The 15,251-nt window shown below is 47.2% G+C and overlaps 1 long non-coding RNA gene across 1 annotated transcript; it reads right to left on the bottom strand.

Annotated features, from left to right (window-relative positions):
* Nucleotides 1-8,250: 8,250 nt before the first annotated feature.
* On the bottom strand, nucleotides 8,251-14,842 carry LOC127059563 (uncharacterized). Its single transcript, XR_007777512.1, has 3 exons — nucleotides 14,530-14,842; nucleotides 9,244-9,587; nucleotides 8,251-8,808 (listed from the first exon to the last, which is right to left on the bottom strand). It is a non-coding gene; the product is annotated as an uncharacterized LOC127059563 (long non-coding RNA).
* Between the last annotated feature and the right edge of the window lie 409 nt (nucleotides 14,843-15,251).

The following is a 15,251-nucleotide window of genomic DNA, read 5'->3' as shown; positions in this document are numbered from 1 at the left end:
TGGGATAGCAGGGTTCTCCCAGGGCTCTGGATTCAATCCTGGCCCTCAGGACATGCCATCCCTGCCAGAAAATGGCCAGGCACCATCCAAGCTCAGCCCAGCCTGCTGGAAGTCTGTGTCAGAGCAGCCCTGCTCAGGTGGCTGAAAAACATCTTCTGATTTCCTGGCCATGTTTATTAGTGACTAGTTTGTAGCCATTTGTTCTTGTGCCAACCCTGCCTTTTGCTTTAATAGCTCTTTTCCCTCCTTTGTATTTACATCCCTGCTGCATTTATAGACAGCAGTCATGTTCCCTTCATTTTGCTGGGCTTAACAAGCCAATCTCTTTTAGTCCTCTCTCATAAAACAGGCTTTCCAGGCCCTGATTATCCTCCATCCTAGCTCCTTTTCTCTGCACCTGTTCCTGTTTGAATTCATCTTTTGTGATAAAGTCAAACCAGTTCAAAATCTCTGAAATATCCCACTGACTCAAGGAGACTGGATTTGATTATTTTTCCAGCCACAAGCATTGTAATAAAGCTCAGTATTATTTTATGGGGGCCATGAACAAAAGCTATCTATTTTCTTAGGCTCAGGTATTATCTAATTATTACTTGAGGACCACACTACTCAATAAAGCTGCTTTTCTGACTGCTCCAGAGGCACGTGGCTGTGATTGGCATGAAGCAGATGCTTGCTCTGCCTGTGACATCGCTCCATTCCGTGCTGGGAGAGAATCTATTTATTTAACTTTACCAGTTAACCTTTATTTTTTAAAGTTTGCAATATCATCCATCAAACTGGGAGGATTGCTTTTCACAGGTGCAAATGAGTCATCACATGTTTGCCAGCTTGGAAAACATTTAGAAAATTAGGGGCTAGAACTTCAGAAAGGAAAAAAAAAAAAAAGGAAAGAGAAAAGAAACCTAAGAAACTACAGTCAGTCTCACTGCCCTTGCTGGGTTGTGGCTGTCCCACAAGAAGCAGAGATGGGTTTTCTTCCATCTCAGGTATTGTGCTGGTTTCTGAGATCCTTGTCAGCAAACATCTGAGCCCATCCCGTAATGAAACAGTTATCCCAGCCTTAAAGGCAGGATTAGCTACCCGAAGTGGAGCAGAGAGCCCCTCTGCACTTTTTAACACCTCATGAAGAGATCTGGCTGCCAACAAAAGGAAAATCCTAATGTGTAAAAAATGCATAATAATGAGGACTTTGGCTGAGTGGAATTCCATCACGGATCAGATGAAATTGCCTTGTGCAACTTGCTGAGGGCTCCATGCTATGCTAAATGACCTTTGTACCATGTAAAATGGGCACTGCAGCAGGATGCAGGGAGGATCAGGGGCTGGGCTGCTCTTTTATTTTCCCCCCCTATGGAGTTCAAGCTTGTCAAGAATACAACAAAAACGAGAGGGAGAAAGAGGGGGAAGAAACGTCCCATTGAATTTTTCATGAATGATTTTTGTCAGAGGAGAAGGAACATCTGTGTTTATGAAGGGTCTGAGGAGGGGACACAGAGAAAGCAGGATGCCACTGTCTGCTCCTGGGCACCCAAGGAAGTGTGCAAAGCCCCATTGCAGAGGTAAAATCCAACCTGTGCTGCAATATTTCAGGGCTACAGCTGAAAAGGACCCTGCCTTTGCCCTCAGTCCTGTCTGCCTGCAGCTGCCTGCTTTGCTCTTGTGAAGCAGCAGTGATTCCCAGAGGATTTGGGTCTGAGGTTCAGTGGGTCTGCATGATCAGCACCCTAAAAATCAAAACCTTTCTGCCTCAAAATGATGAAAACCCCATGACAGCCCCATTAGGTCATGTGTCTGAGAAGGGCTGTTGGGTGGCCAGGCAGGTTCATGTCCCTCTCCACATGGGACTGACCATCACCTGAGGCCATCCATGGGGGCCACTAGAACCTGTGAGGAGCTTTTCTTTCTTCTTTTCCTTCTTCTTTTCTTTCTTCTCTTTTTTGCTGGGGTTTCCTCACCTCCCTCAGAGGCACCTGGGGCTGACAAGAGCTGAAAAGGTGAAGCAGGGAAGGACAGAGGGACTGATCCTCATGGAGGTGTTGATGGGTCACCCACTCAGGGCTACATTTGGCACCATATCTGAGACCAGCAGTCAGCCCCTCTCAGCTCTGACTGGCAGGAGCTGTGGGGCTCTTTCCTTTGTTTGAAGGAAGGGCTGTGAGCCTTCCTGTAGAGTCAAGGGGGAATTCTACTTCACAATTTCTGTCCTATGTTGTGATCAAAGATGCTCTTGAGGAATCCTCCACCAACAGCACAGCTCTGAGTCTCTGCCTGTAAATCTGCAGTTTATTACTGCAGGGCAATGGTTTTCATCCCATGGAGGTGGACATGTGGAACAGCTGCCCAGTGGTGACTTTGGGACTGGACATGTGTTGCAGAGCTGCCTGTCATGGAGGAAGACTGAGCTCAGCATCATCATGTCTGCTGTCAGTTCTGTTTGTGCTGGGAGCCCAGACACAATCTTACACCTGCTACTAGCATAGGATGCTCCCTTAGTAAAATAAAAAAATAAATAAATAGGCACCCAAAACTGATGAAAGGGATCCCAGGTATCTCACCATCTGTGTTGTACGTCTGCAGAAGCAGGATATGAGCATCTGCTGCCATACACTCAGTGGCTTTGTATTTGATCTGGCTGTGCATCAAGTGTCAAACTTCCCCAGAGCTCACAATTCAACCCGTGGCTAGATTTCAAAACAAATGTTTTTCACCAGAGCTCACCAGGTCAGCAGCCACCCTGAAAGCTTGCCCAGGAGGGTGATGAAGAGCTCTGAAAGAAGCAAGATGATTGCAGGTGCAGAGCACCCGAAAATCAGCCCCTTAGTTGTTGTCAAGACTTGCAGTTCTGCTGTTACCTCCTGCTCCCAAATAATCCTGCACTGCCCCACAGGTTCACACCCACGTACCCCGAAGGGTGAGCAAGCCTGAACAGGCAGAGATGAGAATCTGCTCCCTGGCACTGGATGCCTGAAGTGCTCCAGTCTCCTGAGGGCCATCCATGCTGCCTTGCAGCTCTTCAGACAAAGATTCCCCCAGAAAAGCCACAAAACTCACAGAGAGCACACAGCATTCCTGGAGGCCAGAAGGCACATGGAAAACACAGCCAGAGAGGAGCTGTAGTCCTGGGTTCTTCTATCCACTCCAGTACCATTTTACATGACTTAGAATTGTTTATTCACTCTACCCCAAATCTCTTTTCACCTATCTATGGAATTCATACCCACCTGCCAGGAATTTTTCATTAATTAACTTGGTCTGGGAGTGTTGGAAGAGCTGTTGCTGAAATACAGAGGGGATTTTAAAAAATATTTTTTTTATTAAATTTTATTCCTTCCACCCACTGCCCATGGCCAGAAGGTTACTCTGCACCTCTGAGAGCATTGCAGAGCAAGTGCTTCCACAAACCTCCCTAGAACTTTCCTCCACATGGGCTGGTATCATCAGTAAGAGACCAGATCCATCTGGAGATAACAGGAGTAATTTATCTTTTGTGGCAGCTCATCTTCTTGCCCAGACATCCTCAGTGCTGAAGCAGGGTGGAATCTTTCCTTGGAGGACAGGAAAGAGAAATTGCCCTTGATAACTCTTTTTATGTTGGTAGCAGCAACATTTGACTCTGGTGGTGGCTGATGTCCCTTTCCTGGCTGAGAAAGTCACAGAACAGACACAGGAAGCACACTTGTTGTAATTCCAGCTTTTCCTCCCATGCTACCTCCCCTTGGAGGGGTTTTGCCCTTTATGCAGAGCTGGATCTCTGGGCAAGGGCTTAGGGGTAGAGGTTCCCTCTGCCCCATCAGTGCTGCTCACACTCCATGTGAGAGCACCAAGGCAGCTGAGCAAGGATCCTCCAGCTCCCAGTGATGGACAGGAGACCTCTGCAGCTCTGAGGAAGGAGCATTCCCCAGGGACATCACTGGACACACAGCCCTGTTTGTGCTTTTTGGTCAGCACACTGCAGGTGCTGCACTGTGCCCCACGGCAGAGTTAGTGGTGCTCTGCCAGCCCCCAGGACTCCATGGTGCCTTCCCCCAGCACCAACCAGTCCCCTCACAGCAGCCCCTTTCTTCTTCAGTTCAAAGTGCTCTGGCACTTCATCTGGAAAATTCTTTAAATCTACATTACCTCTGCCCTATTTAATCTTTTCGGGAGCACTGACAACCAGCGCATGAAAAAAAGAGATTTTAAGCTGAAAAGAAAGCAGCCCCTGATCACTTCTTGGGGCTAAGTTACAAACTGAATTGGAAACTGGAAGGTGAAAAGAATATGTTACCTTTTAAGTGTCACATTTTTCTCTGCAAAAATGCCTTTTAACTGGGCTGTTGCAGAAGGCATAGAAATAGCATCAAGCCATGGTCTTAGATCTTGCTCTGTGCTTTGCTCCTAAACAGGTGCCTTTGGTGTCTGGCTTTGTTTTTGGAGAAATGGGGGCCACCAGGCATTTACTTGGAATTTGGAAATCTCTCAGACTTTGAAAGATCTCTGTCTCTGAAGCACTGAGAGTCCCCACTGCTTACAACACTTCATAGCACAAATCAGCTCCATCCTCAGCATCAGCAGCACAGAAACACGTGGGCACTGGAAATACCAGAAGGAAAAGCAAAGAGGAATTTGTAGGCAGCACCAATGTAGCTGAACGTCATAAATCCCCATCTGTCACATCTGAAAGCTTGGAGATAAACTGGGTTTCAGCTGAGGGGCTGCAGACTGTGTATCTGAGGTGAAGGATGTGCAGCAGCACACGGTACAAACACTCCCTCCATGCTGCAGGACACAGGGCAGGAGCACCTCCATGATCCTGGCTGGATCCCCACCAGCAGGACTATTTTGGGATGCAGTCAGGGGAGGACACTGCTCAGAGCACATCACCTCTCCAGGAGGCACAGCTGCCTCCAGCTGATTATGGGTCAAAATACATCCAAGGTCACCACGGCCCCAAAGTGCCTTCCTGCATCAAAGCATCTATTTACCTAGGGTGGAAAACCACCAGCTAGCCCATGGCACATCCCAGCAGGACTCTTCATACACTTCTGGTGGATTTGCAGGTGCCCATGACACAGAGGAGATGGGCAAATGTGCTGGGCCAGGACAGGGAGATGCATGGGTTCACTGCTCAGGCCCAAGGCAGATGGAGGGAGAAGAAAGGCTGAAGCAGCACTCCAGGACTGGTTTTTCCCTGTGTATCTCACAAATATCAGAATCTTCAACATCTCTGCTGCAACTGCACCCTCATCTGCACCAGGCTCACATCCTTGGGGTCCAGTCCCTCTTACCTGGTGGCTGTCTCTTGGCCCCCTTACACCAGCCACACCTGTCCTCTTGTTTCTGAATTTAGCTCTGAAACACTTTTGTATCTGACCCCTTTTCCTTTCTGTCCCCCAGGACACTCACCTGAGCTGGGACCCATCAATTTTGATGGAAATTCAGCAGGAATTTTGCCCAGCCAAGAAAAAGAAAGCCACAATTTCCCTACAGATGAGATAATTTCTGCTGTTTGTGAGCAAACAGGCTGTAGGACACGAGTAAGAGCAGTGTAACAGAATAAAAAACTATTTAAACATCAGACAGGCTGACAAATGTTGATTAAAGTGTCTCCATTCATAATCAAGTGGCAAATATAAAGACATATTTCTTATCTGTTGAGAAGCTGTACAGTACCCAGTGATGTGAGTGTTCTTTGCAGAAACAGGCATGAGCCTTTGTTGCAGGAAATCTTGTCTCAGTTTTCTCTGACAGTGACTTAATTTAAGACAGCTCAATTCAGTTGTTTATGCACAGGCATCCAGTGCCATCAGACATGGTCTTCAGGGTCCCTCTAGCCCCCAGGTGACACAAATGTCCCCAGCCCTTCTGTTTCATGTGCTGGGCCCCTTCAGGTGTTTGACAAACTCCCAGTCTTGTCCAGAGCAGCAAATACCCAGTTCAGGGTGGTCAGATTGAACTCTTAATCCTCTGTGCATCAAGCTCCAGTTTGCAAAACCTGAAATACTTTTTCCTCCTTGTTTTTTAAAACAGCCTGGGAGATCTGGGAATGGGATCTCCATCAAGGCTCTTTCTTAAGCAGGCACCATCATATCCTCCTCTCATGCACATAGCAAAGCAATCTAGAGGAGAGCTTTTTCCCAGAGCACTGATTAGAGGTTTATTGATCTCCCCTGGGATGCTGGAGAGCTCCCCATGTGTGTACCTCCCCTGCATGCTGTGAGACCACTGAGTATGAAAACAAAATACAAACAATAAGGAGCAAATTGCTTTTTGTTTATACAACAAAGCTGCAGGCAAGCAGGGCAGAGGCAAAGGAAGCTCCTTCTCTGCCTGTTGGAGACCTCCCTGTGAGCATCAGGTAGATCCTCAGCTCAGCAAGGCTTCATCAGCATCCAGCAGCTCCAGGGTAGCACTGGCTGGAAGGGAAGAGGGGGAAGCAGGGCTGTGTTTGCACCTCAGTGCTGTGGCTTGCACCCCACCAGCTTGAGCTTTACAAGTGATGGATGCATGTGCAAAATCTTGGGAGCAAATCCCACTCCTGAGCAGATGTAGACAGCCAGGAGCTGGAAATGTGTCTACTACCAAAGCTGCAGCTGCAGGCAGTGCTGGAGGGAGGGCTGGCTCCAGCAGCTCCAGCAGGGCAGCCCCAGGACAAGCTCTGGTGCAGACAGCTCTGACTCACCAGCTCTCCCAGATCTGTCCTGGAGCAGGAGGGAAGGGTGAGCCTGCACAACCCCACAAGGATGGTGTGTGTTCCCCCACAGCAGCAGCTCTGCAGGGATGTGAGCCAGGGGAGATGGAAATACTGCTCACGCCTTGCCCTGCTGTCCATCCCATCTCTTGCACAGACAGGACAAACAGGAGAAGTCCTGCTTAATTCTCATCCTGCAGGCCAGGACACTGAAGGAGGTGCTGGCAGGCAGCAGACCAAGACCAAGAGACTGATGACAGAAAAAAGAGGTAAAGCAGGGAGCTGAACATGGATCCCTTGGGGTGATTCACCCACCTGGTGGGGTCTTCTCTCTAAGGAAAAGCACTCCAGTTAAACACCTATTTCTCCAATGTTTATGCACACCTGAGTTTGCCAGTGCCTCTCATCACTGCCAGGGCCTCCCTCTCCCAGAGCACCCCAAATGTGCAATTCCCAGCTGGAGCTGCCCCAGGGAGGACGGGCTTGGCTCTGGTGCTGAGCAGACAGGTGAGCACTGATGGTACTGCAGCTCCTCCAGGGGAATGATTACCTGATTTATCTCCAGCCAAATCCTCCCTGATGTAAATTGTAGAAGCTCTCTTGGCAGGAAGCCCCATCCCCTTATATAAGCTGAAATATTGCCCTTTGAGATTTATCCATTACTGCCAGACTGCTGAGCCGTCTGTCTTCTGCAAGGGCCCCAGAAAAGGAGTGGATGCTTGTGCTCATACTGGTTTTGTCTGTGCAAGGTAAATATTATTGCTCATTTTCCCCTGCAGCAGAGAGCCCAGTGTCACCTGGACCGAGATTCCTCCTCTCTGCTGTGCCAGGACACTGACTCAAATAGCAGGAATTCCATTTGACCCTGTAAATATCTTTCACATTTAAATGCTTGATCTTGAGGGGGGAGGGAAGTCTCTTTTGGAGGTCTGAAATTTATATATATTCACAGAGAAAAATGTTTCTGAAGAAAAATTCCAAGCAGCAAATCACTGTACGTATGGGAATGGGTATTGAGTAAACTGCAATCCCATTCCCCTTCAGTCCTTCCTCCCATCCTTCCCACCCACAGTGGTACTCAAACACACATGTACACCCCAACACCACCAGAGCCAAGCACACCCTGGCCCTGCCCAGCTGCTCTCCCACACAACCAGCGCCTCTCCAGTCATTTGTGCCCCAGTTTCTTGCAGGGATCTGGTCTCCATCCCCACAGCAATTGCACTGCACTGTTGGACCAGTTGTGTTTGGAGAGCTACATGCTGAAACCCTCTGAGGGCTGACAGGCCCAGGGAAGGAAGGCAGCTCTTCCCTCTGCAAGGTTCTGGCTGACAGACCTGGAGGGGCTGATGGGGTCTGCTGAGCTTTGAAATGCTCATTACACAACTGCAGATTGCAGAGGAGAGCAAACCTGGTGCCCAAAGTGTAAACCTAGAGACAGGGACAGACAGGGAGCATGGAATTACACTGCCTGAGACATGGCTTCCCTCATTTAATGTCACTTAAGATGCCACATGGACTTAAAGCCACTTCCTTGCACTGAGGTTTAATAGGTGCCCTGTGCCTACTCATTCCTGAATCCACTGTGGAGCACTGGCATGAGGGGAGCTCGTGCAGAGAGGTTTCTGGGCAGAGCTGAGTCAGGTCTTCCCAACTTGATGACAATTCACAGCCCCCTTGTCCTGGAAAGAACACCTCTTCCCTTTTTATCTCCATGTCCCAGTCTTCTTCAGAGAGATCTCTTTCCTCTCATCCTGCCCAGCCCACTACTTTGAGCTCATTCCTCTCTGCCATTCCCACAGCACCAAGGCAAGCCACTGCTTCTCCAAGGGGAAGCCAGCTTGGATGCAATTTTCCCTAGCTGCAAGGGCAGCAGGGAAGTGAATTGCTGCTGTCACTGCATGAATTGCTGTGCCCTTTCCTGATGCATCCTCTATTTGACTCCTCTCATGAAAGACCCCTTTGCCACCTGGCTGCAGGGAAGAGCCTCAATGAACCCCCAAAACAGCATTTGAAGTGTGAGACCCTGGACTAGGTAAACCCCAACTTACAGTAAGACAGCTCCCCATCCTCTTCAGAGTGCTGTCATGTTTCTCAAGGGCTGGGGACCATTGTTAGAGAACAAAGCAGCATTTCTATAATAGAGGAGAGCACAGTTAATAAGTTCACTAACTGAGAAAAACAGCCTTTTAATATCTCTCTTTGTGACTCATAGTGTGAGAGCCAGCTGTTACTACTGGAGAGAAATTCCTTGCTGATTAGTCTTTTAAAGGGCTTCCCAGATAATTAAATAATGATTTCTCTCCCCATTCATTCTAAGTGACAGGAGAGCCTGGCAAACCCACTAAGCATGGAGGGGCAGCATGTTTTCCCAAGCCTTAGAGGAGCTTAGCTATTCTGCAGCTAATCCGGTGCTTAAACCCAGCCACAGATCCCTGCATGGAGGGACAGGCTGTGCCACCTTCCTGCTGCTCCAGGGCTGACCTGGGACAGGCTGAAATCCTGAAAATGGGCTTTAGGCCAGGGCTCTGTTTTTAAAGATGAAATTACAATAGGAAGCATGGTCTCACCTGAGCAGGTAAATTAACTTTTCTTCACCTCCGCTTCCCGAGAAATCAGCTTTGCCTGGGGTTTCAGGAGCTCAGCGTGGTGGAGGGGAATCAACCCTTCTCTGTCCTTCCTGCACTGTGCTCAGAGCCACCACTAGAAAGAGTGAGTGACCAATGCAGAGGCCATTTGGGGTTTTTTCTGGGATGACGTGGCTTCAGTGGCCTTCAGCACGTCCACTGCATTTCCAAGGCACAGCATGAATCACAGTGATTTGCACAGGCAGGAACTGCAGCCATAAAATGGCATGGCCTCTCTGGGTACAGCTCCACTGGGCTGATGAAATTATCCTGGACTTCCACCAAACCTAAAAGGAGAAGAACAACCTGTGTGCTCTCCAGGTGAAACCAGGTATATATAATCAGGTATATCCAGTCCATGCAGGATTGGGAAGCAGGCATGTCTACACCTGAATAATTGCATTCTCACTTATTTTCATGTATTTGGCTTTCAGAGAGGGTCCTTACCTCACACCTTACTAAACCAGTGAGAAATTTCAGGATTCTATAACCTCTGGGAAAAATTAAGATCAAAAATTAGGGTCACCACCAACAAAATAAGATGCAGCGCATATTTTACCAAAGATCAAGACTGGTTTGCAGCTTCAGTTGTGCTGAAACATTTTTTCCAGTGAGCAGATGCTTTTATTTAATTGAAAACCAATGAGAAATATCTTCTGAGACAGAAAAACATTGACCAACCACATAAATATGTGAAAATGAGCTTGTGAGTTTTGCCCATTCCTAATTGAGAATCTGTTCTCGTGGTTAATTGAGAATCTGTTTAGGGGCAAGACTGGGGTGGGATAGATAGAAGGGAGAAATATTTAAGAAGCAAGTGTTCTATCAGTAACATATTGTAATGAGAATCTAGCAAAAAAAATTAATTTTATTTTTTTAACTAAGATCCATCTGGACATCTTGGCAAGGGAAAAAATGCAGCATTAGCAAAAGAGATTTTTGAAGAAGATGTTCCAACCTAAATTCAACCCACAAGAGACATTCAGGCACTTGGAAATGCTATGGATTTGTAATGTCCTCGCAGAACCTGTTGTTAACCATTGAACTGGCAGGTAAACTGAGGCAGAGAATGGCTAGGTAATACAACTGTGTGACAAAACCTGTCAGAAGATGAAGTGCATCCTCCTCTCTTTGCTCCAATCCTCAAAGAAACATCAGCCAGCCATAATGAAACCCTGAGATGAAGTGACCTCTCTGATGACGGGCGATTTTGGATGAACTGCTCCCTCCCCAGCCTGCAGCCACGAAGGTAAGGGGCACTGCAAAACTTTCCCTGGAAGCCTGGCTGGGGGAGGATTCTCTTAGGAAAACTTGCATCTAAATGGCATTGGGCACTTAGCCTGACAAAAGGCAGGAAGCTCAAAGCAAAGGGTGACACTCTAACTTACATTTTTATGCCTTTTATTCCTTTCTTCCCCGCAGTGCAAATCAAGGACAGGGGGTCAAACTGAATCCCTCAGGATTCCCTGGGTTCAGAGATCTTCTACCAGAGATGTTTGGTTGCCTGTGTCATCAGACTAAGCAACTTTTCCTGGGAATAGGAAATTTAGGCATGATTTTCTAATTCACAGTGCAGAAGAGCTCCATGGCCACCCTTGCCCCAGGGGAGCCAGAGCTCCCAACAACTTGGGTCCCAATCCCTTGACCCTGGAGGGAAGGTTAGTGAGACAGAGGTGCTGGGAGACAGGAAGAAACAGGGGTGCTTTGTAAACTGATAATGTTCCCTTTGATCCGAAAAGAGTGAAGGAAGGCAGAAGCTTTTTTAGATAAGCCATGGAAAGAGAGCAGCCCAGCTTCAGCAGAGGCTGGAAGAAAGATGGACCTCTTGCTAAAAGACAAATGCTTCAAAACTCCAAAGCTGAGCTTTCTGAGCATGAGATATCCTTTTTACTATCATCTTTAATTCAACAAATTCTGGTTTGCACATCTGTTGAAACTATTAAAAAAATTCTAAAACTCTCAGCAAAACTAGCCTGAATCCAGGGAGTCCTGGGCATTGAGAAGTTCAAACTTATGGTCAAAATGCTACCACTCCCAATTCCTTTCTATTAGCTGAGTCCTTAGGAAAAAATTACTTTTAAAGCATTATTACATAATTTGCCATGTGAAAGGTCCCTGTTGTTTTGTCTCATTACTCTGCTCCTCTGCAAAGGCAGCCACAGACCATCTTTCCTAAAGGATCAGGAGGAAACCAAGCCCTGCTGGTGGGTTTGTTGGACAGCAGGACCAACAGTGGGTGCAACAACCAACATCTGGGAATTAAGGCTGGCTCTCTGCTGTTTGCATTGCTTTTTTCAAGAGAGTCTCCAGGTGAAGAATTATCCCAGGGTGAATCTTGGCCTTCCCAATCTCCACAGTTACTTTTGAGCTGCACTGGGAAGGGAGCTGTGGTGCCACAGTGAGGCTGTTCATGCTTTCAGAGGGAGCTGCATATCCAGATAACTCTCCTGTTTACCCACCAAACACAGCCCTGGCATCGTGGCTGGCACTAGAAAACTGATTTTTAATGCCTTCAACTACTGGCAGCAAGTCCCTGGCAATCTCAGCTGGTAACATATTGATAAAGCAATGAGACCCTGGATGCAAAGAGCAGCATCTGTTTCAGCCTGGGGATCTGGGGTGGGTAGAAGTTCGATTTTGTCTTTTTTTTAACTTTTAGGAAAACACGATAATCAAATCTCTCTGTCACTCTTAATTAGCAAGGGGGAAAAGCAGTACAAAGAATAATTAGCAGAGGCAAGTTTGCTTTAATACGAGGCCACAGCCAGCCACCCCAGGCGATGGAAACACATCGGATTGTGCAGGGGCATTCAAAGTCAGCTACAAAAGCAGAGGAACTCCCCTACATGCTAACATTACTGCCCTCCTTATATTGCACTATAAAACCGGGGTGTCAAAAAGGCTAGAGATTTTACACTTAGTGTCAGTGGTTTATAGTCATTAAACTAATTATGTTGGTGTTTTTACCACCTTTATTCTACTAATTGGTCTAAAAGCCAAACAGGGACATCATTACTTTACACAAACAAGCAATTATTGGGCCATAAACACACCCTGGTTTGTGTTCCCTGGGTGAGGAGGGAGCTCCTAATGCTCTCTCTGTGGTGTCTGCCACAATAACAGGCATTACTGATGCACTTGACTTTAGCTCTGCTGACAAAGAGGCCTCAAAGCTGCTGATACACAAGAGAAACTGGCTATTTGTTACCTCCCTACGAACAGATTAAGGAAAATGGCACCACTCCAGGTTCAGCCCATGCATTGCTCTTTGTGCCAGCACAGCTCAACTTCATTTTTGGTTGGGTTTTGTCGTGTATTTGCCCTTCTAGGAAGGGACAGCTCAGAAGAATAATTAGTTTATGAGATACCCATGAGAAATGCTGTATTTCCAAGAAATTTGGTCTCCTTGCAGGCTACTGGGTGGAACATTAGCCATGACATTCCAAGACTTGTCATTGCCTGGAGCTCTGCTAAATACATCTCCTTTTCCCGAAAGGGCAGCATCCTCCCGGGTTACACACCCTGGCAGTCCTTGCCCAGTCATTGCTCTCCCACTTTGGCTGGTTCACTAAATGCTTCCAAAGGCAGTGACTGCTCCTCATTCCTCCCTGCACTCCTGGGAAGGCCATTCCTGCTGGCTACAGCGTTTTGCTTGGAGGCTCTGTGCACTTCATACATGCAAGCACAGACTGGGCTTGAAATTGCACTTATTGGAGAGCAAACATTTGCACGTGGTCAGGAGAGCTGGGTTGTGTGTCACCTGGCAGGCTCAGAGACCTGGGCTCTCCATCACCCACAGCAAAGATTTCAATACCACAGTCCCTCACAGAAACCCTAACACACCTGCTGCCAGTGACTGTGTGTGCAAGGGGTGCTTCACCAAGGTATGGGAGGTAAAAAACAAAACAAAAACAAAAGAGAAATCCACCTTAATATTATCACACTGGCAATATACAAGTGATCTAATATGAATATCATGGTGATACATCATGAATATCATACTTTATTTTATTTTACCACCATACTGATAGCTCCTCTTCAGATAAGATTATAAACGGAATTTATTTTTGAGTAGAACAGATGTTGACCATTCATTGTCTTTAAGAAGTCATAGTGATTTTCTGTAAGCACTAGGATATCAGGAAAAGATTAAGGCATTTGGAAGGAGGGTTTATCTCAGGCAAAGTAGGGAATGCCCTTGCACCATCCCAAATTCCTGCCCCAGTGTCCCCTGGGTGTGATAGTCCTCAACACTGATTCAAATGTGTTTCAACAAATTGAAGGGCAGCGTTGTCATGAACCATTAAATTATACATGTGTTCCCTGCAAGGGTGATCTACTTTTAAATGTTTTTAGAAACAGGCTGTGTGGTTAGCCTGAGTCCAGATGCTGGAAACCTCTGTTTCACCTTAATGAAGTGCTCTGGACTGAGGCCTTTTTAGGGTGCTGAAGGGCTTTGAAATCCTTGTGTCCTTACCATGTCACTGTTTTTTTAAGCCCTTTCCCTGAAGACTTCATCAAGTATTCTCACTTCAAAACTGATGACACAAAATGGTCCATTAGGATCAAGTACATATGAAGAAAAAGTCAAATGCTCAGTGTTTCACAAATGTTTTCTGCAGTAGGACTCTGGCTGCTGTATTTACTGAACACGTCAGATTTTTTACTCTACAGTTTCTTAAAGAAGCCAAGTTTTTGTTTCATTTTATGTTCCATAAATCCATTTAAATTGGGCTATAATGGTTAATTTTAAGCTCTCTCTCAAATGTTTCTAAGGGGCTCTGTAATATCCAACAGAGCTGGCTCCCCTCCTTTGGAAATAAGAAACTGCAGCTTCAGTGAGAAACGCTATCTGAACAATGTCTTCTTTAAACAGCCCCAGAAGCGCTGCATTTCCAACTCTAAGGGGAATTTGCATGTGTTTCAGCATCAAAGGTTGATATGACCCTATCACCTAGGGACTGTCATGTTATCTAGGTGCCCGCATATCAGGAGCACGATAACATTGTGCGGCTCACAGCTGCCGCAGAAACGACATATTTTTTGAATTAACCTAGGCTCGGATTTATATAAACTATCCCTGATAACATCTGCCCAGGACTCTCCTTTGAAAATGAGCAGAGATCCTGCCCGAACGAGCTCCCTTCTGCAGCCGGCAGAAGACAAAAACCCAAACCAAAACCCCCTCCCTCTCCCTGGAAAAGCCACGCTCGGATTCGTGACGCTCACCCCAAGAAACGGTGGAAAAAAGTGTTGAGCGGCGAAGGTAGAACAATGAAGATGTCAAGTGGCTTCTCGGGAGCGAGCCGCTGTGTCTTGTCATGCTTGGACATGAACGGGGAAAAAAATGTCTTTATTACCGGCGCGGCAACCCCGCAGCGCGCCGCCGGCTTGATCCTATAACTTTCCCATTAGAAGAGGGCGCCCGCAATCCTAATGAGGCACAATAAGTAGATTACGGGAGTCCTTTTGTTTTGCTAAACAGCCGCTTTTGCTGGCGGGGGTCTCACAAAGGTGTGCGGGGCCCCGGTGCGGGGCCGGCCCGGACGCGCCGTGTCGGCTCGGGCGGAGCGGAGCGCGGGGCCGCGGGGATGGGGCTCATCAGTGCCGAGGCTCTGCCCATTGTATCTGGGCTATAAAGCTGTCAGAGCAGCCCGATTGAATGTTCCCTCACTCCTACCCTGGCGCTTCCTCCCCTCTCAGCAGAGAGCTAAGCCCCGGGATCTTTTGTTTTCATGAGAAACCACTGGCATCTCACATTTATAAGGAGTTTTAAAGCTCTGCTATGAAAAATAGCTCTGTCTTAAAAATACAAGGGATTTTTCTTGTTGTCGTTGGGTTTCTTTTAATTGCATGCAAACCAGCCAGTGAATTCGTGCAGTCTTCTGAGGAGTTATTTTTACAGGGAGATCAGTGGTTGTTTAGGATGCAAAGGAGAGCACAGCTTTTCA

The sequence above is a fragment of the Serinus canaria genome, chromosome 4 (genome assembly GCF_022539315.1).
Source record: "Serinus canaria isolate serCan28SL12 chromosome 4, serCan2020, whole genome shotgun sequence".
NCBI lineage: Eukaryota > Metazoa > Chordata > Aves > Passeriformes > Fringillidae > Serinus > Serinus canaria.
Note: the sequence above shows the minus strand (reverse complement) of the source record. Positions and strands in the feature narration are given on the sequence as shown.